The 6277-nt window shown below is 37.6% G+C and overlaps 1 protein-coding gene across 2 annotated transcripts in view; it reads left to right on the forward strand.

Moving 5' to 3' along the window:
• The first annotated feature begins 2194 nt into the window (after positions 1-2194).
• LOC112600636 (vesicular acetylcholine transporter) overlaps positions 2195-6277 on the forward strand; it is a 57386-nt gene continuing 53303 nt past the window's right edge. The window contains exon 1 of one of the 2 annotated variants that reach the window (XM_025347920.1): positions 2195-2447. The gene's annotated coding sequence lies outside the window, so the exon portion shown is untranslated. The remainder of the gene's footprint in view (positions 2448-6277) is intronic. The other variant, XM_025347921.1, reaches the window with a different exon arrangement.

The following is a 6277-nucleotide window of genomic DNA, read 5'->3' on the forward strand; positions in this document are numbered from 1 at the left end:
CTATTGCCCTGGTTTTAACGAAACGAGTGAAGTGAGACCAATACAAAATACCTACTACTGTATTTTTTCAGTTTAACATTATTACAGTCTTACAAGTATTTATAATGAAAAGTCTTAATATAATTGATGATACATGTAGTGTAAGACACAATAATACATTTGACATTTTATTTTTTCGACGTAAATTGATAAGTGTAAAGGTATATTTAATCAACAGTTTCCTAACAATGTGTCGTTATTAATATAAATTTAGTTTAATTTTAGATATGATGATTTAATACAAAAAATACAAGCGATTTAAATTCAGAATTTATGAAAAGTTATTTCAAGTTATATTCAAACGAAACGAGATGAATTACGTGCAGCAGTTGTCGTTCAAAGAGAATTTTTTTTTTTTTTTTTATTGATCAGAATATAGTTTAGCGAACTAACATAAATATAGTTTATGTAATACGCACAAATGAGCAAAATCGATAGCAAAATTATTTCCAAGTCGTAAATTACATAATTTTCAGTAATAAATCAATTTATTTTAAAACAAACTCTATACACATTAACTCGTAACATCAGCTGAATACCGTATACATATATACGTACAGTATTACCTATACGAATACAGCGAATAACGAGTCCTTTCATTATTATGTTTTCACATTACCAGTCCGATATCGCGCGGAACGGTAGTAACCAACCACCGCGCAGCCTCCATAATATATGTGCACAATAAAACACACGATACGACATAAATAATACATAATATTATATTATTATATGTATTATTTTCGTGCGCAAATGCAATACATATAGATATGTACAGCTATTCCGCGGTCATGACGCGTTCGCGCCGGACACAAATAATAGCGCCGTGCCGCGCACGTATCCCGCTCGTAATACCATCCGGCTTGAGGGTTATGGTCGCGTTGTAACAGAACGGCGCGGACGCGTGCAGGCCGTCGTGCCGTGCAGGCGAGCCGGAAACTATAACGTCATTATAGTCTATGCGTGTGACGGCCATTACGCGCTGTCCGCAAAACTGCAGCGCAGGACTCTAAAAAACCGCTGCAGTGTACACCGACGACGATAAAGCCGTCTGTTTTACGAGTATACTTTTTTAGTTTTTACAACTATACCTACTCTTGTGCTGTGTATACGCGTTATTATAATGCGATATGCCGGCGTTTCCGTTCTTTTACCGACTTTTCGTTCCCACTCGTCCGTCGAGGAATTAGCTTTTTGTTTACACGCGCGCGCCCGCGTCTTCCGCGGTCGCCGTGATAACCTCGCGGTCTCCCTCCCCACTCGCTCCACACGTACGCACATCATAGATACCACCTAGGCCTGCCTTTTACATTGCTCGCCGTATGCGCGCGAGTACACCCTGCACCGCACAGAACTGTGTTACGACGATAATCAGTCGCCGGTCTTAATTTGCATATACCCACGTTGCGGGTGGGCTGTGGTGGGGTGGACCTGCGAAGAGCCGCCGGGCCGCGTTGACCCAGATACCCACTATATAGCTGCCAGGACGCGCGCGCGCGCCAACGTCGTGGCACCGGGACGTCGGACCCGTGGGGAGGGGGTGATCCGCGCGAATCGAGGCGGCGCCCGGGCGGAGCGCCGGGTCCCCGGACACGCCCACGAGCGGATTCGGCGCCCGTGGCGTTCGAAGGGACCGATCGGCCGCACTGAGCGTCCGTCACGCGCCCGAGCTCGATCACCAGCCACAGTCGCGCCGCGTTTTTCCGTATGTCCATCACCGTATCAGCGTAACACTACGCTAGCACCACCGTCGTCATCACCATCGCCTTCACCACCGCCGCCGCCGCCGCCGCCGTCACTACTACCACTACAACGACTACGACAATAACTTAACGACGATATCGCCCGTACGACTACTTTCGTTTTCACACACACACATACATATCTACACCCTTCCTCCCCCCCTTCCCCGCCATCCCAGAACCCGACGGTGCCCCCCTCAAGCCTAAAACACTCGCCCCTAAAACCGACCACCGCTCGCACCCTTGGCCGGCACCACACGATACTCTCGATCGCGACGATCTTCGTTTCGAGATCCGGAGTGCATCGCCGCCATATCCGACCCCGTCTGTGTTACATCACCGCGCTAGACCAGCAGCATAGGCGGCCGCGGTCACCATCGTCGTGTGATGTGCAACGGGAGTTGGTGATATAGCGCGCGTACGGTCGCACGGGGAGTCGCGGGGTGGTCGGTACGCATAGTCGACGCTCGGTCAAGGTGGATACGGACGCGGCGCTCGCGACGGCCGACCAGGTCGGACCGGCTGCGGCGGGAGACGGCGGCACAACCGGCGGCAAACTGCACGCGGCAATCGTAGCTTCCGTCACGGCGTCGCCGCAGAAGTTGGCCACCACCATCAGGGGCTTCTGGAACTCGTCCGCGGGTCCGGCTGCCAATTCGGTTCTGGGTGAGTATTGCCATCATGACATTTGTACACTGCAGCGTACTGCCGTATGACGTAACGCGGCCGCCGTTACTTCGACAAACCGTGTCCAACACGGGTTGGAGTGTCGATAATGACGATGAGGGTGGGTTGTCGTCAATCGTAGGTCCGCGCGAATCCCTTAGAGTCGAACACGCGCGGCATGTAGAACGAACGCCGAGAGCGAAGACGCGTTTTGGTTACGTCATAGGGTGCGATATCGTCGGCGGCTTTGAGTCAAAACGGGTTTGAACTCGGGTTGTGTAAGACCGGGTAACTCGCAAAAAATTGTTAGACCGTTTCTCGAGTACGAAACTAGAAACCTGGAACGGTTTAACCCGTTTTGACGGTCTCGGCAAACCGTCGCCGATTTAGAATAATTCAAAGATTCATATCACGGTATAGTTTAATTCTGTATAATACACCATAAAAATGGTTGAACGGTTGCCAAAATCTGCGAATCGTTCGTCCGACCTTAATTTGCTTGTACCGCGTCAACTATCTGTATATGTGTAGTAGGTATCTACGCGTTATTCGTTTCATGTTTATCTACAGTCGGCAGCATCAGACATCAGAAGTAATCTACAAGAGGACCGGTGAAGATAAAAAGTATCGCTTTAATCCGATAACAATATCAAATCATTCGATGATAATATGAGGATTGTTTTTGGATTACGTCTTCGGAATACTCGCAAGAAGTGTTAAGATTATTACCATGGTAAACGTCAACTGTTGACCGAACGTCAACGAACAATGGTGTAACGAGCCAAAGTTTCGTTAAACTTTTAAAAATAAATTTCGATTTTATGACATCGAATGATGTATAGCCAATATTCAAAACCACTATACATATTATATCGGTATTATAGTATAAGATGTACGTTTTCATTCGCCTAAAATTTTTTTATTATTACAATTTAGTATAAACAGTATAATACTATTGTGGTTATAATGTATTATTGTTGCGTGCCAATATAGACAATCGTTTGAATAGATGACACTTCATCTGAAATCGAAATAAATCTATACAAATAATTATAAAATATTACGATTATTTGATATTACTATTGAAAACTGTCCAAGTGTTTCATAAAATCTGATACTGGATGGTGAGTGAGTACATACACAAATTCTGTAAAATTCGTAGCTACCAGGGTCCCCGTTTTAGGTCCTATTTAAGTGATCCTATCAAAGAGATAAATTACGTACATTTTTCCCTCTAATTGTATCAATAAATAATAATTCTCACAATACAGCTCTACGACTCTACATGATAAATATCAGCACGATTCAACTTTACATTCTACATAATCGAATAACGATTTTTACATAAAATTGTAAAATAATGTATGATTTACATGCGATATTCTACTATTAATAATGCCATTTTATATGAAATTTCAAATTATTAAACTTTGTTTGGATTATATATTACTTTTATGTAAAGATTATATATTACTATTGTAAAAAGATATGATTTGTGTTTCCAATTTCAAATATTATTTGTGGAATACAGAGTATCTAACAATATTCTATCATAATGGTTATTCTTAACGTATCGATTTATTCAGTTTATAAGGAGTAAGATATAGGCAAATTATTTTTCATTCAATTTCATGAAATTAATTTTTTTCGAAAATTCAATACAATTGTAAGCAAAAATTGATTACATTTCTAAACTGTACATACTCATTCGAATTCAAATGGTAGATTCTTTTAACTATTTATCACCACATCATTTTAAATACATTGTGTAGTACTTAAAACAAAAATATGTAATTGAAAAATAGCTTAAATGCAATATGCTTGATTAATCTGTGCTCGATTTTTAAATTAAAATCGTTACATTTTTATTTATAATTGTTTATATTAAAAACCTAGTAATTAGTTAATTGGGGTAAAAATTAAACTGAAAACTTCCAATTTTTAACCAAGTTAAGAAGCACATAGCAAAATAATACCATTTATCGTTTCATTAACTTCGCTTAATTAAGCTTATTATAAATTAAAATATGCTATCTTATTTGAAAAATATCTCTGATCGAAACTTAGCTAATACAAAACTAGTAATGATATAATATACGTATACAACATATTATTTAATATTTTCCAAAAAAACTTAGGAAGGTTTAATGTTTATAACACAAGCAAAAATGTGATTGTTATTAGCAAAAAAAAAAAAAAAAAAAATCCCATCTACTTTCTGAATCTTACCAAATTTGTCAATCTTAGATATTTATCAAAGATAATATATCGAATTTGGTTACCTACCAAATATTTTGTTTTAAAAAATATGTTTTACCAAACAAGTATAACGTAGGTGCTCGAAATCAAGTATTAAAACGAGTCTAAAATATATTATCATTGTTTTAAAGTAAACACTTAAGAAACTATTGAAAAAATTGAACTGAAAAATAGTCCATGATTTTAAAACAAATGCTGTAAGATAATAATATTATTACTTTTTATATATTAAAAGCTAAAAATAATTAATATTTCACTAAGTATTAAGCAATATAATAATGAAATATCACACTTTCAAATCTAAAAATTTGAAATAAAATAAAATAAAAGATAAAAAAATTGTTATTTTAAAAAAGAGAATCTATACTGTAACATTTATAATAAAAAAAAAAAATAAAATTAATTAAATTTTTACTGATAAATTTATTTCATATTTTATGTAAAAACGTTAAATAACAGGGTTCAACTTAATTTTTTATTCAAGATAATTTTTTAACGTCAGTAATATAATACGAAACATTACCTATTATAGCGATATTATAATATATACACACACACACACATATATATATATATTACTTTGTACTTATGTAGTTGAAATATTATGATGATCAATTACATTTTTGTACGTGGTTTAAAATAAAACGTATCAAGTCATAAAATTATTGACTAATTATATGCAAGTAAGGTAATTTTATTGTATCCCAATAAATTTTACAGATACATTATTATTTTCATAACTTTTAAAAATTAATTTCAACAAATCATTTTTTGTAAACATTTGATAATAATCTGTAGCGGCTTTATATTTTTTCCTAAAACCGACTGAAAATAAAACGTTTACCATTATACTTATAGGTTTTAAAGCCATTATATCTCAAAGTCGAATAATTCAACATTTTTAGAGTCTATATCACAGACCGTTACAAATGACCAGTTTTTTACTGGCTTTTAAAAGCTCAAATTGAGTTGACAAATCTTTTGGGTGTAAATCCCCTAAGAATATAAATATATTCAGACTCATCAACACAATATATATATATATATATATATATATATTTACCATTATTATCGGTCTGTGTACGCAGTCAGTTAGATGGGTTTTTTTTTGAGGGGAGTATAAAGAAGAAATAAGTAACCTAATTTCTGATCCCACCGTGACGAGAATACGTATATTATATATATGTACATATAATATATAGGGGGATGGTAGAAAACACAACCCAAACCGCGTTTGCATTCGGTTTTCGAAACAAAAGGCCTACAGCATTTGTGGCGGCTTTTTCTCGCCGGTATTTCACCACTACCGCCCGCGGCCATCAGCCCTCGGCAAACTCAATTACTTCCTGCAAGCATTCGTTGCCGCATGTCTCTCTAGTTGCGCGTCGTATATGCAGGTCAACCCCTCTAACGATAATTTTCTTTCTTTCGTTTCGTTTTGTTTTATTTTATTTTTTAGATTTTGAGGAAATCGCAATAAGAACCCTCGGGAATCGCGCGCCGCCATACTTTACACACCGGTTCTTTGTTTCGAGAGTTCGGAGTTCGGTGCTCATCTTGTCCATCGTAAC

The sequence above is a fragment of the Melanaphis sacchari genome, unplaced genomic scaffold, assembly GCF_002803265.2.
Source record: "Melanaphis sacchari strain LSU unplaced genomic scaffold, SCAv2.0 Contig65_pilon_pilon, whole genome shotgun sequence".
Classification (NCBI taxonomy): domain Eukaryota; kingdom Metazoa; phylum Arthropoda; class Insecta; order Hemiptera; family Aphididae; genus Melanaphis; species Melanaphis sacchari.